The sequence below is a fragment of the Lissotriton helveticus genome, chromosome 5_1 (genome assembly GCF_964261635.1).
Source record: "Lissotriton helveticus chromosome 5_1, aLisHel1.1, whole genome shotgun sequence".
Taxonomy (NCBI): Eukaryota; Metazoa; Chordata; class Amphibia; order Caudata; family Salamandridae; genus Lissotriton; species Lissotriton helveticus.
The window spans coordinates 1,285,545,052-1,285,572,815 of NC_136065.1; positions in this window are offsets into that span (position 1 = coordinate 1,285,545,052).

Below are 27,764 nucleotides of genomic sequence, written 5' to 3' on the forward strand. Positions count from 1 at the left end.
AGAGGTTAACTAGGTCTTCTACTGACGATATTAGACTTAAAGTTTTTGGTTTTGCCAGCTAGCTCAGAGTTCACTAGAAACTTTCTCGAATAGGCAAGGAGGAGTTTAACCTCCCTGGATAGACAAGAAGGGATTTAGTTTCTGACAACCATAGAACATGACAACTTTGCTCTCCCCTAATCAAGAGTGTATCTCTAGAGTCGTGTGAAAACAAAAGACAACTTATTTCACTCAGTCAGTACGTGCATTCTTAGTTTCACCAGATTGTAGAGAAAAGGAAGAGACGGGCGTGTTCAATAAAAGATGGTATTTATTGATCAGTCTCTTTTCTCGTACAAGAGAAATGAATCGATATTGTTGCGATACTTATGGTTAAGTAAAGTGCATACAATAAAAGCAGGAGTATAAAATAATACTGCAGAAGCATTGATATGGTTTCTAAGCCATATGATATTTAAAACTGATAAAATAGATACATACATATATACATTTGACTAATCGTACTCAACTGGTGCTTCTAACCACGCCTACCCCAGTGTACCTGACCTAAGCCTAATACGTGGGCGGGAGTAGATAAGTAGCAGTTTAAGTTAAGTTTGTTTTGCCAAGGGACTGACTCAAGAATTCTCTGCAAGGGGTTGTTCAGTTCTGTACCTGAGGTCTAGAATGATTGAGGGCTGGTATCTCTCGTCTCTGGTCTTGATATTCCAGCTGCCTGCGAGGGCTGCTTGGAAGCGCCGGAGCTGGATTTCTCGGTAGGAGAAAAGCAGCGTCTCGTTCTCAGCGCGTCAGGAAGGCGGGGCAGCGCGTGTGGGCTTCACTCTCTGCTGGGCTCCTCAGCACGTCTCGCTGCTCCGATCTCGTCACCACCGCGTGTGTTTGCTTAAGGCAATGTCGGTAATATTTATACCTGTAAGGTGCCGAGATTGACGTAAGGATGGACATGGATACGTCAATAAGGATGTCATACGAACGGGCTTGTTCGCACATTCTTTTGCTGAAGTTCTCGGTGAAATCAAAACAATGGCCGCAGGGATTTTCCCAGGTTGTCATAGGTTTGATTTGTTTTGAGAACTCCGTATGCCTTATCAGGGGCTGGAGGAATAGTGCTTGCCTAATTAGATGGCAAGCGTTATGACCTAATCAGATAACGCGTTCCTGTGCCGTGGTGTGGCTTAATCAGATAACGGTTTTTTGTACCGTGGGATGGCTGCTAGTTAATTATTAACCAGAACAGGGTCAGGAATAGGGGGATCGATACAGAACCTATAGGAATACATCACAATACATCATTTTTATATGTGTTTTAAGCCCACATATGCATTTTCTTAAAAGACGTAGTAAAAGATCATTTACAGATCCTTGTATACATTTATTGATTTGGCCTTCATGATTGGCAAACGCAATATTGCAGTGCAATAGAAGGTTCCAGCTGCTACCACAATCTATAATTGCCTGAGGGAGCTGCTGAAATAGCGCTCCGAAGAGATACAAATGTTAAATCTTTTATAATAATAGAGGTGGGGGAAGCGATAGTTACTGAGTAGGACACCATACTCCTGGCAATACAAGCCAAAACAGAAAAGATGTCCCCTTGAGAGAATCTGACTCCTAAACTCCTCTCTCAGATAATACATACATTGTGCTCATCTGACGATGCAAGGGAGAGAAGATGAGAGGGAATATGTGAACATATATATAAACCACACATAGAGTGAGGCAGAATAGAAGATTGTAACAGTGCTACAAGACCTGATGCTGAAGTTCTTGGTTTCTAATACTAATGTACCTAACAGATTGTTGGTGTCCGGATGTTTGTGATGGAATATATAATGAAGAAAAAATATTATATAGTCTAGTGAATGGTTATACATTTATTAATCTGGTCTGCGTCTCTGTATTTTGGAAAAACGTACCACTGATGATGATTTCCATAGCACATGTAGTGCACTGGTCTGTAACACATGACACTGTAAAAGTTGTACAGATTCTATAATATATGTTTATAATAAATGCAGTAAAGAGCTATTAAAAAAGGATCAGTTACGGATTGCCTTGTGTTTGGATGTTTTAGACCCAGCTCTCATTTGAGCGGGAAAATAGTTTGAGCGTAATTCATAAGTAAATACATCTCAAGCAGAGATCTTTGTTTTTATCATGCAATATTTGACTACCTAAATATAAGGGGAACATTTCATTAAATGCACAGTTAAAGTTTCACTTTAGCTAAAGGATTCAAAATGCCCTTAATAAAATGAATACGTCATGCACATTTAATGTGCTTAGATTATATCAACTCTTTTTAAAGGTTTTGTACACAAGCAATAGAAGTTGGTCACTCAATGTTTACCAATCATTAGGTGTGCAGACTTATTTCTGTGCTCTTTCCAATTATACTTTATGTGTGTATAGTCTATAAGGTTGTCCTTACCTGACTCTATAGGTAATGTGGAAACGCTTATGAATAAGAGCTAATATTCACCTCTGCAGCAGACTCCGCTAGCCCTACTGACTTAAGAAGTCTCAATGGATGGTAAATTTTACAATCCAAAGAACTCTTCATATATACTCTCGGTTAAGTCATAGAGTTACTCCTCCAGTTTACCTGTAAGGTTCTGAACAGTACTGAGGCTTCTGTCTTGACTATAGTGCTGTCTGAAACTATCACAATATACCTGTAGACACAGTGCCACCTGCGCATAGCACCGGTGCCTGGTAAGCATGTGCCCTCAAGATAGGTTGTAACAAATGGAGATCTCCTAGGTGGGAAAAAACCTCCAGAGGCAGATGGAAGAAGACGTTCATAGGAACAGTTGATGTGAAGAAGAGAATCAAGATGCTAGACTACTGAGACTGAGGAGCGAAGACTCTGGTTAGGGAACTTGCAGAACATCTTGAATCCATCGAACATATTGAGAAAAAACAATGGGCAAAAATCTAAAGCAAGGGGTGAAGAATGCAATGAAAAAATACTACAGGCTACATTGCAGCACATCCTCCACCTGGATTCAGAAGCTTTTTAAACGGATGTATGACGTTACAACGCATACTTTTACAACGCCTACCATTACCACGCAATTTTTACAACGCAGGATCCATTACAACGAAGTACCATTACAACGCATGTATTTACAACGCAGATACCTTTACAACGCATACCATTACAACGTAAGTATTGGTAAGTTTATAATATTTTTTTAATGTAAATTAATTAAAATTAATATAATTTAATTTAATTTAATTTAATTTAAATAATTTTATTTAATTTAATTAATTTAATTTAATTTAATTTAATCAATTTAATTTAATGTAATTTAAATTTAATTGTATTTAATTTTTACCTTGTACCCTTTTACCCAAAAACCCAAAACTGACCCTGAACCCTAAAAATACCCCTTTACCCAAAAACCCAAAAACCCAAAACTGACCCTGAACCCTAAAAATACCCCTTTACCCAAAAACCCAAAACTGACCCTGAACCCTAAAAATACCCCTTTACCCAAAAATCAAAAACTGTCCCTGAACCCTAAAAATACCCCTTTACCCAAAAACCCAAAACTGACCCTGAACCCTAAAAATACCCCTTTACCCAAAAACCCAAAACTGACCCTGAACCCTAAAAATACCCCTTTACCCAAAAACCCCAAACTGACCCTGAACCCTAAAAATACCCCTTTACCCAAAAACCCAAAACTGACCCTGAACCCTAAAAATACCCCTTTATCCAAAAACCCAAAACTGACCCTGAACCCTAAAAATACCCCTTGACCCAAAAACCTAAAACTGACCCTGAACCCTAAAAATACCCCTTTACCCAAAAACCTAAAACTGACCCTGAACCCTAAAAATACCCCTTTACCCAAAAACCCAAAACTGACCCTGAACCCTAAAAATACCCCTTTATCCAAAAACCCAAAACTGACCCTGAACCCTAAAAATACCCCTTTACCCAAAAACCCAAACTTATAATATTTTTGATAAAATTACATACTTACCAATACTTACGTTGTAATGGTATGCGTTGTAAAGGTACCTGCGTTGTAAATACATGCGTTGTAATGGTACTTCGTTGTAATGGATCCTGCGTTGTAAAAATTGCGTGGTAATGGTAGGTCGTTGTAAAAGTTGCGTGGTAAAGGTTGTATACCTTTTTAAACACACGAATCAGGAAGTGACATTACAGGAAGTACAGGATTAGGAAGCAGCCATAAGAATCCAGTGCACCCACCTTAGATTGGGGAAGGAAGATATAGTCCTGCTTCACCTCGTCCTGGAAAACTAAGGGACAATGTAGATTCCAGCAAAGAAGAACTAACATCAGAGGAAGTGCAGGCATCATTTTGGAATGGGAAGCAGATATAAAATTATATTGCTTCACCAGGTTGGAATGGGAATGATGATATTCTCCAGTCCTACCTGTTCCAGCAGAACTATGCGCATGAGATGAAAGCAATTGAAGCTTTTAGAAGGTAAGTAAATGAATTCCTGAAATAAATAAGCTTTATAAATCAGCTTTTCTTCTTTAAATGCTTTTTTAAAGTTTAGGCTCTTAGTGGAAACTGTTGTGCAGATTAGTAAACCCAGAATGACATTATGTCGTTCTCAGCCTCCTCATGGAACAAGGTATACCTCCTTTCTGAAACCCTGACTTTCTCTGGAAATCATCTGTAAAGTGACAAATTAGGCCAGGAGTATATAAAGAAAGTGCATCTTCCTGAGAGCACATGCTTAAGAAGTTAACTTCCCTAGTCAACAAGAAACTGAAATCTACTACAGTAGATCTGTGAATCACAAATACATTTCGTATTCTGGTTGACCTTGGACTTACATAGGATCAGGTCTTTGAAAGAAGCATTGAAACGGATCAGCTTTGCTGGGTTTGAACTTACTGCTCATTGTCTCAGGGGTCAGAGAGGTAACAGCAGGAACAGAAAGTAAAGAGGATTCTATGAGCTCTGTTTACTTTCTGTTCCTTTCTATTCCTTACCATTTTCCTACTCACTCACCAGCAAATGGGAGATTGTTGAAGTAAAATGGTGGGACAAGTGAAAGACAGAATGAATCTTTCAATTCAATGGCATAAAAAACTTTAACGTCAACAGTATTGATACTCTGATTAATACTGAATGGACCAATAAAAGGTGGTTAGAACCTATTAGAAGACAACAAGATTTTATCTCCAACAGAACAAATTGGTGGAAGAGATCTGTGAACATCAGAATGTTACCTCCATCATCTTTTCCTTGTTTGAAGTAGACTTTTCCACGATCTAAAGCCTCTGTTTCGTTAGATGATCTATAAAATCAGCTGCAGCTGGAACCACTGGAAAGATATGAAGAGTGGATGCAAAATCCATGTTTTTAAATCATTTCACACAGAAGAAAGGGGAAACATTGTTAATAGAATCGGAAGAAAGAGAAGCTATTTGCTTTGAGTTGCATTACAGTAACACTTGTCGAGACCCCACTCACACGAAATCCAGGTACTGCGGAAATGGAGATAGTCCAACCTCTCACCGAGTGTTTTACCCTGCACGCTGACTGGAGAACAGCAGTGAGAGGTAAAGTACCAGGGAAAGGAGGTAAACAGGGCAACAAGGGAAGGATTCTGGATGTCCAGAAGTCACTCATTCAAGGAAGGTGCTCTGGATGGGTGTTTTTCCTTGGCAAATCTCCTTTTGCGTCAAGGAAGATGCATCATCATTGCTTTCTTTAAGAAAAATAACAAGAGTAAGGAACTAGAAGGGTGCCATACATTCATTAATGAGTGTAATCTGATTCATAGAAGGCTAACTGCGTATCCAAGTATGAAGCTCACCCAATGATTTTGCTGCAGACACTCAGGCAATCAATAGATACTTATCGGCAAAAATAAAGGATCCCGTTTATCCATAGAAGCAAAGTCCAATTACATTTTCTATTGTTTTCATCGGAAGTAGAGAGACAACCAACTAGTAGAAGGGCATAAAGGAAAAAACAACAAAAGGCCCAAAGGGAAGGGAACAGTGCACTTACCCAAAGGAAAAACACAAAACTGTAAGCAACAAAAATGTACTTGAGGGCAATTGCAACAGTCTTACGTGTCCTGGCATCTGGAAGAGGCTGCAGATAGGGCTAAATGATGTCAAGGAGGAAAAAACACCATAGAAGCTTAAGAGAGGAGAACGGGATCCAAAGGAAGCTCTGCCCGCCCAGACCAAAAGGAAGGTTCACTCAGAAAGAAGGGCGAATCCAAAGAAGAAAAGGGGAGCAGGAAACACCACGCAAACCAGCACGATGGCTGGTGGCAGAAAATCCTTCCAAGCACGAAGAAACCAGAAATGAAACCCAGAGTAGAGGTTACGGAGAGGGGCCTCTAAATAGTCCCATTCTTGGTAACCAACACTTCAGCATGAGCCATGTGGTAGCTACTCTGCCAATCAGTGCTGCTGCAGGACTCCTGCCTCACGGAATTATCAAGAATATCCCATACACACAACATGGCCACTCAACCAAAAAAGGAAAAGAGAAGAATGTAATGATGTGCAGCCCAAAAAAGATCAAACATTTGTTCAGGAACCCAGCCAACATGAGGATTCTCATTCACGATATGTGTTCAGTAAGGCCATCCCTGGGCTAAGCTGGAATACCCATAAGAGGTGTTATGGGTGAACCAAATACAGACTGTAACAACACTGTAAGAATTGTACTATGCTTTGATTAGTTTGGCCAGAAGACCCCAATGAATGAGCAAAATTGATATGTAACATTTTGCATAATTCTGTCCAGACACAGCAAATATATTCTACAATTAGAAGTACAGAGTTCCCCAGAGTTTGTTGTGATAGTGTGTGACCAAGAGGAAAGTGAACCAGCAGGGAACTAAGGGGTTCCCTTGGTGGGACTAAAGAACCTCACACATCCAGCAGGCTAAGTGACATACTTCATCACTCAGCGGCTAGGTGTCGTGCTTCATCATCGGCTCTTTGCTCCTACGTCAGACCGGCGCTGCAATGACTGACGAGGGAGTACCCGAGGGTACTACTTTTGGTGGAGATCTTTTGTCCCGGCCGAAAAAATGAGCGGAAGTGTGAGTGTTCTCGTGTGGTGTAGTCGTGAAAAAGTGGTGAAAGGTGTTTAAAAAAGGTGAGTCAGTCCACAGGGGGAGTTTAATGGCGTGGCTGGCTCCCTTAGTAAAAGGGTGAAAAGGGGGAGTTGAAACCTGCCTAGTTAGTCCAGGTGACTAACTCTACCCTCTTTATTGGTCGACATGTTTCATGCCACTAGGGCAATTCTTCAGGACCTATCGGTAGCGTACTACACAGTGCACACAAGTGAAAATATTAAAAACATAGAAAGTATACAACATTGGTAGGTCGGTAAACGGGCAGGCCTTTGGTCCTACTCTGTGGGATTTGACCCTAAGTGAAACCTACTAGGGCCCCGCAGACTGTTCCCGTGAGTTCGACACGCATATGGATATGGTACCTGAGCGGCGTGGGAACATCACCTGTCAGCACCTACCCCCACGTACAGCTGCCTGTTTACCGACCTACCAAGGTTGTATACTTTCTATGTTTTTAATATTTTCACTTGTGTGCACTGTGTAGTATGCTACCGATAGGTCCTGAAGAATTGCCCTAGTGGCATGAAACATGTCGACCAATAAAGAGGGTAGAGTTAGTCACCTGGACTAACTAGGCAGGTTTCAACTCCCCCTTTTCACCCTTTTACTAAGGGAGCCAGCCACGCCATTAAACTCCCCCTGTGGACTGACTCACCTTTTTTGAACACCTTTCACCACTTTTTCACGACTACACCACACGAGAACACTCACACTTCCGCTCATTTTTTCGGCCGGGACAAAAGATCTCCACCAAAAGTAGTACCCTCGGGTACTCCGTCAGTCATTGCAGCGCCGGTCTGACGTAGGAGCAAAGAGCCGATGATGAAGCACGACACCTAGCCGCTGAGTGATGAAGTATGTCACTTAGCCTGCTGGATGTGTGAGGTTCTTTAGTCCCACCAAGGGAACCCCTTAGTTCCCTGCTGGTTCACTTTCCTCTTGGTCACACACTATCACAACAAACTCTGGGGAACTCTGTACTTCTAATTGTAGATTACTGTCGGGACATGTACAGTGGACCCCATTAAATATCGTCCTATCAAGGTTCCCCCTTTTGTATTGACAGCAAATATATTGAAAGGCTCGCTTTGAAATAATGGCGTGAAGAAGTCTCAATAATCAAAATAAGTCTGTGATGAATTGTTTACCCATGGTGGACGCTAACAGTTTAACTTAGAAAAGGAGAAAAATAAGCAATCTTCAAGATTAAAGCAACTGTCGCTATAATGACAAGATATCCTTCAAGTAGTAATGCTGTGATAAAGTCAGTTGGATTGAATGCGATGATTCAGGAAGCCCAGAGGCTGTAGATAACCAAAATGGTTTAAAATTAACTGATTTCCCTTGGACACAAATCAGAACATACTTTTGTACAGATGGCCACCAGAAGGAACTTTGTAATAACTCACGAGTGGTCTTAAATCGTCCATGACCACTTCTTGAAGTTCACTTGGGGTGAGCACAGTACAGACCTTCCCATTGGGTTATTGGCACAGTCAGATCTAGAAGAAACTTTGATCAAAATTGAGAATGAGCAAGACATACCCTATCTAAAAATGTTTGAACCAATAATTCGATGAGGTTAATTAATAGTTTTATAGAAAGTAACCGGAGCCTCAGGTTATATTTGACCCAGGACATCAGCAGGGCTGTTCTTGGATTAAGGAATATATGTAATGGCTAAGTCACAATGAGTGAAGAAATGAGCCTCAAGATGGTTTCTGTATTGTAGGTTGTAAAGACACAGTGGGTTTCTATGGTCTGGCCAGATCTCAAAATGTACTATTATTCCAATTAAATGATCCGTCCTTTCCATGCAAGTGAGAGTCATTGTGTGTAATTTATATTTATTGCCTTAACGTAACTGTAGTACAGGTAATTCATGGCCCTGTTCAATGCTAAATCAAGGCTACCAAGTTGTATCTGTCTCTGATCTGCAAAGCCTCACTCTCATGTCTGGCATCAGAGGTGAGAAATTCTAATAACTTGCTCAGCTCTGAAAGTTTAGATTTGTGTAACTTTTTGAAGGTCAAGTGCTTACGATCCCACAATACAGTTTGTACATCTGCTTCTGTCTTCTTTTTCCATTTCTTCACATGATCTCCATTGGAGCCCTCTTTAGGAAAACATATATAGTTGTGCACTGTTCATTGGCATTTTAAGGACTGGGATCGGAGGGTGCAGGAGATTTCTTTGTGGCCAGATTCTGTGACCCAGAGGCACGAGGACACATATCTTTCGCATTTGGCAGACGTTCCCTTTCCTTGATCAAATAATTGTGTTAATGGTTACTCAGGAGATGAGCTAGCTAGAATAAGTGATGTTTTAATCTGTTACCACCTGAGACTGCAACAGAACTGTCCACACGGCTCTGTGAGAGGGTCAGTCTCAGTGAACTTCTTGGTCAGATCTAAATGGTGCAAAATGAGTGCTAGAGTAAAGGCTTCTTGAGTTTACAAAAGGCTTGTTCTGCTTAATTGTCTCATTGATATTCATTCTGTAGGTTGCCTTTCTGTAAGGTTCGTGTTCGTGTGATCTGACTTGTTGAATGGCAAACCCCCAAATGAAGTAGCTGTAGAAAGTGATTAATTTAAAAAAACAAAACATGAGGGGCATATTACCAAGCAATAGCGATAATTATCGCTATTGCTTGGTTAGAGACAAAATTTTACCGCTGAGCTGCGGCGATTTGTATCGCAGATAAACCTTGGTATTACCAAGGTTTATCGCAAATGCGATAAAAAACGGCCGCAATGCATGAATATCGCTGAAAAGTCAGCGATATTCATGCATTACCGAGCTAATGCTCTTAGCCATGTTATCCACCTCCAATTGGATAACATGGCTAAGAACTGCTCAGGGCAGGTGTTAGCTTTTGGAGATATTCGCGCTTAGCGTAAATATCTCCAAAAGTTGGTAATAGGTGATAGCGATGTTAGCGACTGTTTCCAGTCGCTAACATCTTAGCACGCCCACTTTGCATGTCATTAGTGATAAATCACTGACATGCAAAGTGGGGCCCAAGATGGTCGCTATCTCCTACTAGCTGTCGCTAACTGGTGTTAGTGACAGCTAGGTAATAGGGAGATAATTTTATCTCCGCTTTCTTGGCTTTTAAAGCCAAAAAAGCGGAGATAAACCCCCTTGATAATATGCCCCGAGCTTCTTTAATTGAAGTGAGAGAATGTGACGTATGTGGCAAGACTGTTTGTGGCGACGTACATTTTTACATACAAATCAGGCCAAATTGTATAATAAACATAACCTCACTAGTCCAGTAGAGTGTGTATATGAAATGCCTATTGCCAAGCAAACTAATATTTTGAATTGTGATAATAGCAAATAGAGTGGGCAAGATCACCATATTATCTACATAAACGGATTGACATTAGTTCCAGTAACAGAAATAACAGAAATGCAGCAGAGAGGATATCTTCCATCCTGATGTTTAGAAAGCTACTTCTCATGAGCAACATTGTAAGGCCATTCAGCCGAGCACGGAGCTAATGTGGAAGGAAGTTTAATTTTGATACAATTGCTTGCGTTTTGAACATGCCTCTAACTGAGGCATGGTTCATGCAGTGCTGCAGATGCAAAGAGCTGCACACCAACTCCCCCCTCCTTCTCCATAGAGAATAGTTGGGTAGAATGGTATAAGACACTTAGAGGTATATGTACAAGCCCCTATCGCCATGGGAACGTCACTTTTTGCGACGTTCCTATGGCAATAGGGGCTCTGCCTTATTTACAAGGCAGTGTGAAGCCGCTTAACTTGGCTTATATGATATAGTAGCCTGACATTAAAGGTTGTTTTAGTTTGCTACATCAATTCATCATTTCAGTGAGTGTAATGTCACATAGAGCTTACCTAGAGAAGTAATTTGTTGCAATGCGATCCCGTCTGTGTCTCCCCTCCACTGCTGTACTCTGGTCTCCAGTCAGCTGAAGAGGTGGTTCAGGATCCTCATCTTCAGAATCAATGTCCTCCACGGTGATGGGTAATCTGCACCTGGTCGCTATGTTGTGCAACATGGCACATATTGCCATAATTTTGTATGCTGTCTCAGGAGCAAACTGGTGTGCATCTCCACTCTTCTGAAGGCACCGAAATCTTGAGTTCAGCTTGGCAAATGTTCATTCAATCACCTTAATGGTGCATCGACGAGCAGTGTTGTAACGCCTTTCATTTTGGTTTGCTGGGGCTAATTCTCTATCCAAGGCCTTAATACATATGCACTGTCACCAAGAACAAAAAACATAAGTGAGAGCACGGAAGAACCTGAGGTTTGATGGTCACATTCATATGCGTTATGATGCAGCATCATATTTCCTAATAAATAGCCAGCCCCCAAATCCCCTCTTCCCAGCCGTTGGCGTATTCCACTGTGCCTGAAGATGTATGAGATATGAGTGCTCCCTGGGTATTTTGCCACTATATCTGTGATTACATTATGTGCATTACATACAACTTGGATATTCAGGGCAAGTGTATTTTTCCTATTCTGAAACATGTATTCTATATGGGCTGGAGAACAAATAGGAATATGCGTTCCATCTAAACACCCTAAGACATGGGGGAATTTGGCCACCATGTAAAAGTTTCATTTTGTGCTTTGAATTTCCTCAGCATTCCTGAGTAGGTATCTGTACCTATTGATGTTTAGCAGCATGGCATCTAAGAAGTTCAGCAAAAAAGGCGTCAGTGCACTTTGTGACAGCCCACCATCAACAGCAATCATGCCCTGGCAGCTGCCTGAGGCCCAAAGGTGCAGTGAGTGGAGATGGAACTGATGCGCAACGTAGTGCTTCAAGGTGTGGTTTTAGCAATTCAGTCAAATCTAAAAACACTGTACTACTTAGCCCTTTATTGTTTAACGATTTCCTCATCTGTCTTTTGGACAATGGTAAGGCTGGTTCTAACGAAACTCTCCTGTTTCCTCCTCCTCTTCCCCTGCTGAGCAGCCAGTAGCCGTATCCTCCTCCCAATCACATATAATGCAGTCATTGCAGAAACCCCTGATGCCAGGTCTGGTGGCTTAGTGGACTTACGTATCCACTGTAGGGGCCTGTGCTTGACCTCATGGCCACTGGTTCACATCCCGGCAGGTCCACTCAGCCTTTCATTCTTCTGAGGTTGATAAACTGAGTATCAGTGAGTTGGGTAACAATAAACTTCTGTTATTCAGCGCCAAGAAACCCTTGGGTGAACGTGCATTTTACAAATTCGTATGTTATGATGCACTCTAGGCCAGCTTTTATAGCTTGGACACAGCAACCCCCTGAAACGAATCACTTCAAAACTGCATGTGCAAATGGGTGTTTTTGCAACTAGTTGCTAAATGCATCAGCCTTGAACATAAGGATTGTGAGTCGTAAATACGGATGCTGTATTTGCGACTCGCAAATATCAGTCACAAAAATTAGCGGTTCACAAATCGGTTGCATCAGTATTTGTGGTTAGCAAATGGAGTTCATACACAGCAAAACGCCACTTTTTGGTTGCTAACCAATTTGTGAGCCGCAACTCATTCGTGCAGCTAGCCCTATGTCGATAACCAAGATATTCCACTTCTGGCTTCTCAAACTTGCAGTTCTCGGGTTTACTGAAAAAAGTATGTTGACAAAATCTCAATACTTAAATGACGACATGTTCCTTATATTCTGTGGGTTCTCTTAAGTAAATCAAGATAGTGCCCAGATATTTGACCACAAATTGGTTGAGGACATCAACAGAAACCTCGGAAAGATAACTGGTGAATAATACAATATTCATAGTAACCAAATGAAGTATGAAAGGCTGTCTTCTGTTCATAACCCAGCTAAATTAGTAAAAGATGCTAAGACCCTCAAAGGTACAATTTAGGGAGCATATTGGTACCATCTCAAAAATGCCTTTTTTTCTTTATTGGTAGAGGGTTGTGATCTTTAATGATAATCGTATTGACAATTCTATAGTCCATATAAGATTTTAGTTCTTGGGATTTCTTGGCAACAAAAAATAAAGCTGTACCAGCAGGAGATGAAGACTTGATTTTCAATCCATTCCTTAGAATTCTTGCAAATCATTTTTCAAAGTTTCGTTTTCCAACTCTGATGGATAATGGATGAGGCCAAAGGTACAGTGGAAACAGGTTTAACTGGAATTGAACAATCATACACCCCAGGAAGCACATGGCTAGTCTTTAGGCTTCTCAATGATATCTAGGAAGCTATGATAATGGCTTGGAAAATCACCACTTTTTTGACCGAATCTTGGCTGATTTCATGTTTTGGAGACCAATAACTACCAAAAGAAAATCAATGGTCAGGACAGGATCAATAGGAGAGTGATATGGTTTGGGATTCCCAACTAGGAATTACACATTCAGAAGAAAGTTGAGTAGCAATAACATTTTGGATGTGCCCATGTTTCTACTTGGGCATCTTTGGGATGTAAGTCTTCTCAGCCCAATCTGAACCCACATATATTCCAATCACTCATAAATCCAAAAGCGCTGAAACACCGAAAACAACTCTATTTTCATGAAGATAATTATATGTAGGAGACAGAGATGGGTTTCAGAAGTTTTCAAAGAAGACACTCTGAAAGGACGTTTATGTACACCTGTTTCTCCTTCTTGAAAAGGTAGTGCATGGCACCACCCCAGAAACTTTTGGTCCTGAGAACAAACTTGAACTAGATATCCAGGCTCACAACAATACATAGAGTGACCACATCTTCAGTGGTGTTCTTTCGCAGACTGGGACAAAGGGCCTCTTGTTGCTAAAATGTAAGTAGTCTGGTCTTGAGAAATTGGACATCCAGCAGGAATGTACTCAATCTTTCACAAAGAGAATGTTTCAAAAGCACAGCAGTTTGGGTCCTTCTCTTCTAAAGTCTTCTTCCATACAGGCAATGTTTAATCAAGAGTTCCAAAGTGATCAAGTCAGTGAAAGTAGCAAGTCTGGGAGAATGCACCAGCTTATTTTTGATTTCTTGCTTAACTCCCTGCAAAATAAGGTTATTTGAGTCCTTCCTATCCATCTGGTTACTGCAGCATTTTGACAAAAATGGATAACATAAGAAAGTACATCACAATTACCTTGTTTCATATCACACACAGCTTCTTCAATAGAAACCATTTGAGTCTGGTTGTTCAAACATCTTTTTGATAGTCTTCACAAAAGCAGAGTTGTTTGATAGATAAGGGTCAGAAGAAGTGACAACTGGAGAATTGCTGTAGATAAGGAATTCATAAAACAATCCACTTTTAAGCTGTCATGTGCAAAATTATTCTGAGGAAAGGCAAAATGCACTGTTCTGTAATCCAAAACTTCTTTCAATTTCACAATTTTATGGGGTCATCTAAAAAGCAAGGGGCACCAGATGTGGCTTCAGGAACACCCAATGCCTTAGCAGATTACTACTGCAGTAAGGTAAAGTTCTTATTCTGTAACTGATGTTGGCCTCACTGCCGGCCATATATGGCCCTTGGGACCACCAACTCTCTGGGGCAAGCCCGTGCAAACAGAATGAGGGTGCCGCGCGGACCACCTCCTGGAGCAATTAATGGCCCTGGGGACCACAACACCAGGGTCAGCTCCTCCAATGTCCCGGGGTGCTCATTCCAGGGACATAACTATTTGCTTTTGAGTGGTGGGAGATGTCACAGCTCCCGCCAAGCAAAAGCAAACACTCCGCTTCCAGCAAATGGGAGCTGCCAAACTTCTCCTGCTTCCTGGAAGTGGGGTTTCATCTCTTTTCCTGCCTGCAGATATGTGGGCAGGAAAAGAGATGACAGAATTGCAGGAAGCAGAGAGCCGTCTCGGACTGCGGGGGCCTTGAGACTCCCCCATCGTCCCAATCAAACCACGCTGGGTGCTCTGTGTGGTTCCAGGGCACCCAGGGACACATGGCCTGGGGGAGGGGTCCTTGGGGCCACAATCGGCTCAGGGAGAGGGGCAAGTGGCCCCCATTGTTTTTGGCTATCTGATTCCTGATAGGAGCCACTTTTAATGTGATGCCCATTTTCTGTCCCAGTCTGACCGTGGAGCACAGGGAAGCAGTACATCTATCACACGGAGCACCTACTCAGATGATTTTTTGCTCACTCTATCCCCGCCCCACCTGAAAGTGAAAATGGGATAGGCAGCAGAATTTACCAAACAGGATATTTAGATTAGGCCTGTAAACTATTCACCGAATAAAGATCGCGCGCCAATAATATTCGCCCCAGTAAATACACAAGCAATAAACGATGTGGAAATGCAGTCTGAGCAGCCACCGCCCCTTGCTTCACAGTAGGATATCTGGCGCAGGGATCAGAGGACGGTTAGGAGGCAGTGGCAGGTCGGGGCAGGTATAATAAGATATTGTGTGAGGGAAGGGCCAGTCGCTTCGCAGGGGACCGGCGGGCCGGGCACGTAGCTTCAACCAGAATGAACTCTGCAGGACCTACGAATGGCGGCTGTAAACAGGAAGACGGTGCCACACAGAGCAGGGTTGTGGTGTGTGGAAAAGGGTGGCACAGCCTGAGTCTGTGTGGAGCAGGAAAGCCGTGAGGTGCAAGAACAGTGTCCTGGACACAAACATTGGCAATACTGTGACTTTTGCATTTTGGACAGATGTGATAAACTTTAGTAATCCACAGACCAGTTATAGCTTGGGTCAGACAGAGCATCACAGTGGGATTCTTCCAGTGCAGGGATTCAACACACGCTTCAGCTCTGTACTGAGAGAATAAAGTTGAATAAGCATATCTTATTATTGCCAATTTCAGAGAAGGATGCAGGTTGAAAAGGGAAATGCATTTTGGAAAAGCAGGATTCCAGGGGCTTAGTAGGGGGAAGAGTAGAGACACCTTACATACAAATGCTCTCCCTCTCTCTTTGTGTCTCTCTGTCTGTCTCTGACTCTCCCTCGCTCCAGCTTCAACTCAAGAATCCTTAGTGCATGTTTCACCCCACACAAAGACTGGAACACATACCTCCCTTGTAGACAGGTGTAGCAAACACATATGATTCTCAGGCTTCAAACCTCTCCACCTCACACGCATGCAAACAATAAGCACCAAGGGGCTTTTTACAAGCCTCTTGCTTCACCTGTGCATCACTTTTCCCATGTTAAAAATGATGCAAAAGTGGCACAAGAGGCTTGTAAATAAGCCCCCAAATGTGCACCCGAGGTGCAAGGTTCCCTTCTACACAGAGGATCCGTGCACCACAAGCAGACGCATTGAAGTTCCCTCACACGCACAGAGCCGGTGACACGTGAGCCTCAGCAGTGCAAAGGTTCCTCACACACATTCACAGGAAACAGGTTTCACAAATCATGCGACCTTCACTCTTATATGCCAGCAACAAATACTAATGCAGCAAGTGTGCAAACTACCCCCACCGCAGCAGAAAAGGGGATTTGCACTAACCTCACCCTCCTGAACATGTTGTTTGCAGTGTCATTGTATGCATGAGCCCTATGCATACAGGTACACTGCAGCAAAGACAAAGGCACAAAGTACTGTGGACCAGACAGGAGCCACAACACTAACTAAGTGCCAAGAAGTAACAGCACCTGTGAGGCAAGTACAGGCCAGGGGCCACATCACATAAAGCGAGCACTGAGCACTACGCTAAGATTCAGTCTCTGCCACAGTTTTCGGCTGTCTGTTGTCCAGAGCCACACTGTGAAAACCAAAGCAGGCCTGGAATAAATGCGCAAACCAGCCCCACTCTCTCCAGCTCCTCTCCAAATCTCTCTATTTCCATCCATTTCTATCTCTTTATCTCTCTCCTTCTCTCCTCTCTCGCTCTCTTCTACCGCTCTGATCACTTTCTACCTTTGCCCTCCACCCCCTCCCTTTCTTTCTCTCTTGAAGCCCCCTGTGCATCCTGTAATTAACTTTGAGAAGCTGGGGAAAGTGACAAAGGTACCGGGAAATGCTGCCTTCCCTATAAACAAGTCTCTAGGGGCTCCAGCGCAGAAGAAAAGGCCTGTTTGGCCTGCTGATGTTCTAAGTAGACGAAAAGCTGGAACTCTGCTATTTTACCACTGCAGAGAGTGGTAATTGGCTGCTTGTCACAGGAACCTTTAAGACACGTGCCAGGTTTGGCTGTCAATGTAGCAGCATTTGCTGACATACCTGAAGTTAACACCATTCCATAACGGTATGACGTGTAACATAAAATACAAAACAACAAGGCACGTCACAACATTAGGTGAAAACAACACAATGAGGTCACATTGAAATCACATTAAAACAATGCAGAACAAAAACACAGCAGCATACAAAAATCCACAGAACACAGCATTACCACAACTAAATGCCATACAGAAAATGTACACAAATGTTCTTGCCACACAATACCACCTCCAGAACCCTATTTTCATAGCACAGCAGTAAAAGGAGTTTGGGGCAAGCCCTGCTTTAACTTACTGCCAAGGAAATGAACAGTGCCAGTCCAAAACATTTTGCATCTGGCTACAAATCTCTGTCAGAGATCACACTAGACAAGTTACTGTAGAGTGGACTTCAGTCAGAGTGTGCCCAGCATATCCATTTCACATGGCCTAGCATAGTCTTCAGCTGCCCCAGTGCCCCTGTGGCTGAGATGGCCCGGCAAAAGACATTGGTGGTGATAATTAGTGCTGTCACATCGACAGATACGTTCATAGGCCTGGTAAACAATTTAGTGGGAAAGTAAGCCAAACGTTTTCCATTGGGAGTTTATGTTTGCTCAAGATATGTGTGGACAAATCTGTACAACATAACAGCTTAAAGTACATTTTTACAAATACAAAGCTGAAAAACGTATGCTGCCGTTCTGCATAAGCATTTATGCACATGAGAAAGAACATGTCTGTCAGGAAAACATACTAGCTTAAACTCTATTTTGGAAGTGAAAAGCATATAGCAGAGCAAGGCAGAACGCTTTAATCGAGATGGGACCCCAAGGCCTTGTACATCGATCTGGAGGTCTTGTTGAAGCCTTGAACTTTGGTTCTAAATGTCTGCATCAAATTCAGTTTTCACAAGAATTAAATAGTGCAGGCATTGCCAATAGAAATGAGACATGAGACATGTAGCAAATAGTACTTTTGGTCATTCTTACTGCAGGAACTTGTACGTACAACTTGAGAGCTTTACCACTAAGCATTATGCAGCTGGACCATGTGGATTTCAAAGAACAACTTACTGTTAACCTATTTCATCTTAGGTGTTGGACTTGGCCCCCTATATAGGGCCACCCCTAAACTTTTTGGCTTCACCCCCTTTTTTCTGAATCCGTTTATGTTAACTTTTCGGCATTTACCCCTCCTGTTTTCTGAATCTTTTTTTGTTGGCTTTTAGGACTCTGTGCACTTTACCACTATTAGCCAGTGCTAACATGCTTCTGCTCTCCCCCCTAAAACATGGTACAATTGACTTAAACAGATGATTGGTACTTGTAAGTACCTTGTATAGGGTAGCAAGGGTACCCAGAGCCTCTAAATTAAATGCAACTAGAAGGCAGCAGCACTCATTGTGCTTCCCACTTTTCAAGCATGTCTCAGGCCTGCCATTGAAGCCTGTAGTGACATTTTAAAGTGCCAGGTTTAACCTGGCAAAATAGATCTTTTACCAGTCTTAGACCTTCCTTCTTAATACATAAAAGTCACCCCTAAAAGAGGCTCTAAACAGCCCATAGGGCAGACTGCATTGTGTTTAAAACTCCTAAATTTCACTACTGCAAGGCCTACCTCTGCCATAGGATAACATTGGGCTACCTTACTACATTAACAAGTGCCACCTGTTGTTTGAGAGCAGGAGGTGATGCCATGTTTGGACTCAAGTTGGACTTTAAATTACAATTTTGAAAATGCTGCTTTTAGAAAGTTGTACAAAAGGGGGGTGGTGATGGACGGAGCATCCGAACCAATCAAACACTCACACCCAGTCAAAAGATCTGGGTTTAATCCATCACCGTTCTTGAGCCCACTCTGCCACCCCAGTTCAGACATGGCTATATGCAAATCAGTCTGACCCTGTGCCTCATGGGAACAGTCCAGCTCGAACTGCCAAGCCATTCCTTCCCTGGACCGGAAACAAGCTTCCGAGGACTGGTTTCTGGCATTACAGCCGTCTTCAGCCCGGCTTGCTTGACTCCAGTGGCAAACTGAGCAAGGGGCTCACGTCTGAGCATACCCTGCCACACTTATGGCGGCCAAAGGCGGTACAAAAGGGGGTGGTGATGGACGGAGCATCCAAACCAATCAAACACTCACACCCAGTCAAAAGATCTGGGTTTAATCCATCACCGTTCTTTAGCTCACTCTGCCACCCCAGTTCAGACATGGCTATATGCAAATCAGTCTGACCCTGTGCCTCATGGGAACAGTCCAGCCCGAACTGCCAAGCCATGCCTTCCCTGGACCGGAAACAAGCTTCCGAGGACCAGTTTCTGGCATTACAGCCGTCTTCAGCCCTGCCACACTTATGGCGGCCAAAAGTGGTACAAAAGGGGGTGGTGATGGACGGAGCATCCGAACCAATCAAACACTCACACACAGTCAAAAGATCTTGGCATTTTCCTGACAAGCTTTCTGACGCTTTTTAGGAGTTTCCAGCTGCTTAGGCCTGTTAATTGTTCCCCTATCAGGCATGTGCACTCCTCCCAGATAGTGAACTATAGGTCCAGGGTGGAGCTGAGATAGGGCTATCTGGACAGGGTGGGAGGAGCAAAGCTGTTCCCTGCCCCATTTATATTTCACAGGGCTGCCTCCAGCACACTCCCAAAGCAACTGGACATCAGTCGTTCATTGCCCTAAACCTCTTGGTGCCTGCGCAGGAGAAGGAAGGACCTTTCCAAAACCAGATTTGGGAGTGGACTTGAAGTTTCCCCCATCTCAAAAAGTAGCACCAGGTATAAATATTGGTCCTCAGGAGCCACTAAACAGTAAACCGCTGGACCTGTGGACATTACAGAAAAATAACTGCTTTGATCCCTACAGGACTGCTGCTTAAGGTCTGCATTGCTCCATAGCAGACTGGTCTGCTGCTTGAGGCCTGCCTTGTTCTTCAGAGGAGTGAGCTGCTGCTTCCAGACGACTACCCTGCTGTTTGAGGTCTGCCTTGTTCTTCAGAGGACTGCCCTGCTGATTGAGGCCTGTCCTGTTCATTGAGAAGGAAAACTGGACATGCTTCCTTCCCCCCAGGCAAACCTTAATGACTCCAGGGGTCAGTTGGCTGACCTCCCGTTCTGGGCTACAGAGACACAACAAGCTCCAGAATCTTCCCTGCAATAGCCCAGCTTACCTGCTGCAACCAGCCCTGCCTGGTCCTGCAACTGGACCTACCTGAGCCCTGTTGACCTCTGCTGGTGTGAGTTTCTGATCCCCAACAGGTGTCTCCCCAGGTGCTGGGCTATTGCCTGGCACCAGTTGCGTTCCTCCTGTGAAATCCTAAGGTTCGAACTCTGTGCGCTGAACTTTGCGAAGGTAACTTTTTTAGCGGGACTAACCTGGTCCCTGTATCTGGCCTACACTCCATTGAGGTCGGCCTGAACTTGTGACTTTGTCCCAGTTTAGCATGACCAGGTACCCACAGTTAGTTATTTCTGCTTCTTGGTGCTATTTTTACTTAAACCTTTGAAATTCAATCTCTCTGGTTCTACTGATTGGATGTTTGTTGTTTTGGTATCATTTTATGTATTGAATGGTACTTTATTTTTCTAAATTGGGTTGACTTACCTCTTGTGTTGTGTTTTGACTTTATTACTATTTGCATGCTGCATAAATACTTTACACGGTGCCTCTAAGTTAAGCCTGAGTGCTTTTGTGGCAGGCTACCAGAGGGGTTAAGCACATGCTAATTTAGTGACTTTTGTGGTTCCTCATGACAAGGATTTTGGTAGTTTCTTGAGAAGGCTTTTCACCCCCACAATCAAAACTGAATATCTTACATTAGGTTTAAAAAAAAAAAGGCAACACTAATGTGACATGTTTGGACTGCAGTGACACAGGGTTGATTGTCACTGCTCCTACTATGTTTCTGAATTCCCACACGAGGGTGGTGTAAGGTCACATTGCAGTCGATGAAGTACATTTGGCATTTGTTCAACCAGTGCAGGTTTTGAGCAGTTGACTTACCGAAAAGTTAAATATGCCAATTGGTATTTAGCAATTATTCACCATGCTGTGCCGTGCCGAGCCTCCCCTCATACTGCAGTACCTCGTCCTTCCCCCATTAGGAAAACTTCGATGCCCAAGGACTCTACTTTCCATTGCCTGTATTTGAATACACTGTCCATGGTAAAACATCAACTGGACATTTTTCTACTCCTCAATACAGATAAACCCGATATTCTACTTATTACCGAAACTTGGCTTACTCACGATTCTCTGCCGGATGTCCTTGCAGCTCTCCCTTCTGACTATTAAATACTGTCAGCAAACCGACCTCCGGGGAAGTTGGGGGACGGTGTCGCAGCCATCATCCATAAGGACCATAAGTTTACGACTCTATCTCCTCTGATCCTGTCGGATACAGAAAATCTCGTAGCCAAAATTGACAAAGACAATGGGACCATGATGCTGGCACTTATTTACCGTCCCCCTCATGTAATGCCCACCTTCCTGGTCTCACTAAGCGATCAACTGGCTGGCTTAGTTGTTAATTTTGCCAAGGTCTTGCTGGTCGGGGACTTAAACTACTGGTTCGATGACTTAGCGGGAGGGCCCCATGCTACTGAACTCTCTGAGCTCCTCTCTCATTTGAACTTTACTCAACATGTTCGGACCCCCACCCACGAAAAAGGACACACTCTGGACCAAATCTGGTCCTATAATGTACCTTTGTCTATCCCGATGGCAACCCCATGCATCTGGTCAGACCATTATTTAATCCAGTTCTCTTGTACTTTGCACGGCCATTCAAAAGCCTCCATCCCAGTGGGAGGGGTAACTAGGAAAGGGAGATCATTGAATAATCAAGATTTTATGAACTCCCTGACTAATTCAATTCGGCTCCTAGCCATAATCTTAACCTCATGGAAAAAAAACTCTCTGATTGGCTCTTGGCAGCCTGTAATGAACATGTACCGCTCACCAAATTCTCCCTTGCCCGTAGCGCAGATGCTCACAGATGGTTTTCGGCTGACCTAAAGAAACAAAAATTGGAACTGCGTCAACACGAGAGGAAATGGAGACATGGGAACTCTGATGAAGACAGGGTGTTATACACGACTGCCCGTAGGAACTATAAGAACACTACATCAACTACTAAGGCAGCATTTTTTTCGGAGAAAATCTTAAAGGCTCATAATAAATCAAAAGAAATCTTTAAGGTGGTGAACGACCTCTGTAACTATGTAAGAACATCTCCTCCCCAAGTCCCAACGCAAGAGCTATGCAACTCGCTTAACAACTTCTTTATGGATAAAATAGTCACCATAAAAGAAAGCATACAGGAAAGACCTAGTATGGTCTCTATAGAGGATACCCCTAGGAACCCCTCCGAACTGGATGCTATTCCCCCGATCGACCATCCTAGGCTAGTTGAATTGATGACTCGGGTGAAATCTGGCTCACCAAATGATTGTTGTCCCCCTTACGTCCTAAAGGACGTCTTCTCGGCATTGCCACTCTGTATACTTCCTCTTCTTAATGAGTCACTAGCACAAGGTAGGGTTCCCATTACTTTCAAAAATGCGACGCTGGTTCCGCTCATTAAAAAACCTGGGGCCAAGCTTGCCAATCTCTCTAATTATCGGCCTATATCCCTCCTTCCATTTGGAGCAAAGATCTTGGAAGCTCACGTGGCTAGATGCATCTCCAATTTCATCAAATCGTCGGACTACCTGGAGCCTAATCAAGCCGGTTTTCGTCTGGCGCACTCAACTGAGTCCTTGATCCTCGCAGTCCTGGACACTATGAGATCTAATGCCGATAGGGGTATCCATCAGGCTTTAGTGCTCCTGGACTTGTCGGCGGCGTTCGACACGGTGGATCATACCATCTTATTGCACCGTGTCGAACAGGCTGGTCTGCGGGGCTCCTCTCTCAGCTGGGTGAACTCTTTCCTGAGTGACCGCACTCAGGCAGTCAGGCTCGGGAACTTTACTGCGCCCAAACTGGTCACTACCTGCGGTGTCCCGCAAGGCTCATCACTGTCTCCTCTCCTGTTTAATTTATATCTGAAACACCTATTACATTCTTTAAAAAACAGGAAGGTCACCATTTTTAATTATGCCGACGATCTGCAGCTAATATTCTCACTGGACTCCCCAGACTCTATCACGGAATTCCAAGCCACCATGTTGCACATTCAGCAGGGAAAACAGAGCTGGTACTCCCGGGCAAAAGTGCGGCCAGTTGGGGCCCCCACTTCTGGCCGTCAACAATGGGGTCACCTCCCTCTCCCTCTCCTTCGGTGAAAAGCCTCGGGATCACCATTAATTCAGGTCTTTCTCTCAAAGGTCAGGTGGGAGCTGTGATCTCTTCCAGCTTCCATCAACTGCGCAAAATAAAAAAAATTGCCCATCTGCTTACCCACTCTGCGCTTATACAAGTGGTGCTCGCCCTGGTTTTGTCCCGATTAGATTTCTCCAACTCTATCTACCTAGGACTACCTATATTTCTGTCTAAGCGCCTACAAATTGTTCAAAACCAAGCGGCCAGACTCATTTTTAAACATCGTAATTGGAGATCGGCAAGACCATTGCTGCCCGCCCTCCACTGGTTACCCATGGCTCAACGGGTGATATTTAAAGTAGGATGTCTGGCTTTTAAGGCCTTGCACGGGAAAAGCCCCATGTTCATTAACAGCTTGATTGTCAAGCACGAGCCTACCCGCAATCTTCGCTTAGCCCATCTTTCCCTTCTCACCTTACCCTCCTTCAAACGGAAGCGTCAGGGTGGGTGTCGATTTGTTTACCTTGACCCGAAGGTGTGGAACACTCTTCCTTTGACGATCAGGAGTTGTACCAACCTTATGGAGTTTTGGAAAGCCTTGAAGACCTGGCTATTTAAGCAAGCATCCGGATAGGTTATCTGCTATCAATTTTCCTCACTGTCAGCGCCATGAAACCCTTGGGTGCCCGTGCGCTTAATAAATTCCGATTAACATAACATAACATATGTAGGTGTGGGACACATTTAGTTTGATGGTTGCTAGTACTAGTCTTCCACTGTCCAGGAGTAAAATGCTTTCGAGTAAGAAGAGAAATAAGCATACAAAAACATGGACTTTTCTGCACAGGCTTTCTGCTGTTTTCACACATAGTTCTGTTTGAATTGTTTTTGTCTTCCAGGAGGATGGAGAAACATAGGCAGAATTAAAGTCCAAATCCTATGATCAACTTGAAAAGCTCTTGCTTCTGCTCACAACAGCCTGCACTGGGTCTGCATATATGTGACCAGCTCCCACTTCAGTGATGGTCTTCCCTCCAATTTCCCATAGTAGATCAGCTATACATATGATATCTGGCAGAGCAGAACTATTGTGGGTCACACAAACTTGATTGTTTTACTCTATTGTACATAATGGGGCAGATTCACAGAACTAATCTGAGATAAAATCCTAAACTTACTACTTTTGGTATTCACAGAAGGCATTTAGTAGTAGTAAAGTTAGGATTTTGTCTTGAATTAGGATTTTGTCTTAAGTTAGGATTTTGTCTTAAGTTAAATTTATTTAAGACACAATACTAATTTAAGACAAAATCCTAACTTAACTACTACTAAATGCCTTCTGTGAATACCAAGTAAGTTTAAGATTGTGTCTCAGATTAGTTCTGTGAACCGGCCCGATGTTTTCTCATTGTCATCATTTAACTATCTTTCATCCTCCACCTCTACACTGACATCCTTTTAGACCCTTATTGCTCTTTATTGCCCTCCCTCTCCTTCACACAGGTGCTCTGTTGCGTTGTTACCGTGGTTGGCGTTTACCTATGTAAGCTAGTTTTATGCCTCTATGATCAAAGAGGTCATACATAAAGGGGTGCACTTCAGGGTTTGTAGGGACACAGCAGCCCAAGGCTAACCTTGTTCTTCACAGCCATGACCTTCACACACAGTTTGCGAGTATGGTCAGTACAGATGGCTAATTTGACATGGCTACTGGAGGAAGAGAGTGCAGGACAGGAATTCTGGTGGATGGAGGTCAGCGTATGTTTTTTAGCATATGCTCTGTGACTTCAATCGGAAAACCACAAGGGAGAAAGCTGAGTAAGCACCTCTCGTACAAGCAGGACTGCATTACCACAGTACACTGGGAGAGGATGGCATAAGGAGCAGTAAAGCCTCATGACTTGCCTGCACTTTCTCCAAGGGCACTAGCAGTGAGAGCCCATCTATGACACCAGCCATTTGAGGTTCTAAAGGTTATGATGCAAGGATTGAAATTGCTGGCATTGAAACTGGCTTTGCTACAAGATTAGTATTGTTGGATTGGAGTTTTGTTTGGTCATTTACGTCTTCTTACAGTCTTCTCTGTTTCCGTTAGTTTGGTGCTGGTACAAAAAAATTCTACTCTTTACAGTAATCATTCAGTTAGGCAGTGAACTTCCCTAAATTCCTATCTATTTTCCTCCTACAGAGCAGGCTTCAGAAGATTCGGGAGGAGAAATGCCTGGTAAGTCTAGTGGCTCCATTATGGCCACATCAACCATGGTTTTCTCTCCTCTCGAATCTTTCCAAAGAGGACTTCTTTCATCCACTACCTCTACAATTCCCAGTGCTGCCATTAGTTGAGTACTACCACTATAGACTGATGGCTTGGAAGTTTAGAGGATAGGACAGTATAGTTTGGGTTAGAGAAGTAGGTAGCCCTTGAGATACAACGATCAAGAAAGTCTTCTAAATCAGCTTTGTACAATGGTGATCCACTCATGCTCTAGATTTGGTCTCTATGGCTCTTTTTCTTGTGTTGGAATCTTTAGAGACGGTTAATTTTAAGATTTTGGTCCTGCAACGATGTATTCACAATGAGCCTCCCTTCTCAAAGCCCTTAAAACAGAGGGTGATTGGTCAATGGTATACCCATTGGTTTTTAGGCTTTTAAGAATTTTAGTCTTAATATATCTCTGGCTCTGACTCCCATTCCAATTTGGGATCTCTCAATAGTGTTGAAAGGTCTACAACAAACATCTTTTGAGCCCTTATACCAAACAGATCTAATTTGGCAGTCAGCAAAGACCACTTTCTTAATTGCAATCACTTTGGCAAGAAGACTATGCGAATTGGGTGTGTTAGTAATAATCTATCTGAGCTTCTTTTCTGAATGTGTTCTTCTTACATTGGACCACTCTACCTCTGCGCACTGTTGCTCCTGGTCACTATATCATACCAGATTAATCATTCGATTTTTCAATATTTCAAATTAGTGAACAGTTGTCAGTATTACTAAATCATAACATATAACTCTTAACAAAATTTCATCAAGATTTCTTATTTAATCTTCAAATTCATTGTTTGATATCATGAAAATGAGATGTAAACAGTTATTGACATTTCGCAAATTTCAACATAATCTTTCTTGGTAGTATACAGTTGTCGTAGCCCGATGCATTTCGAGTCCCTTCGGACTCTTCCTCAGGGGCCTGTAAATATAACCAGTTCATAACATAAGCTTATTGTTTATAGCACATCAAATTCAATTTCGTAAAGCAATGTAATGTGGAAGGCAACAAAATTCATTTGTTATTAATTCGGATGCTTAAAATGAATTGACAAAAACATGACTGAAAACTTGTAGGGTGCAGAAACCACCACCACACCTCTGTGAAAAACTATGAACCGCCTAAAAATACTTATACTCACACGCAGAATCAAAAAAACGCCCTTCCTGTGGACGGAGAAATCGATATGTAAACTCCTGATACAAAAACGTGAATAAACTCCCAACCACTTACTCCATGAAATTCTTAATCTTACCTCTCTCTTCAAAACGGACACAACCGCGTTTCCGACTGATAACCCAACTACCGGCCACTGTCTGTGAACAAGCATGAAACCATCCTTAGTCATCATTCTTTCCTTTTTAAACCTAAAAAACTCGTCCAAACGATACACTGCTGCCTACCTCAGCGTTTCTGCTCGTATCCCTCGTATACTCCACTCTCTTCCAGTATCAATATAAACACCGGATCTTCCGGTTTAAAAACACCATGCTCCTTTCTAAAGTTGCACACAACAGTGAAAAAGGACTCACGAAACTCGTCCTTCGAACAATACACACAACAGAGAAAACGGACTCGCGGAGATCTTCCAATCCGCCATATTGAATCAGTCTAGTTCAAATAGCATTACTCTGACTACCAACTGATGAGCCGACTTATCGGGGAAACAAAATGAAACCTCCTAGCGGCAATGTCGCAAATAGTGGAAATAATTAAAAATGATTAAAAATGAAAATGAACAAGGATATTGTGCCTATTTTGGAGATCCGAACTCCCAAATTTTTTTTTAAAAAACCAAACGTGAAAGTGAACTACCAAAGATAGGATATTACAAAGAATCATTCTATTTGTGAACTAGTGCTCAAAAAACCAATACATAGAAAAATATATACAAAATCTTGCATCCATAGTATACAGTATTACAATACTTAGTGTACTCATTGTAGAGAGTTGCTAGCCAAACCCTCAACATGTACCTCTCATTGTGTACAGTCTCATAATTACAAAAACAGGTGTAATCAATT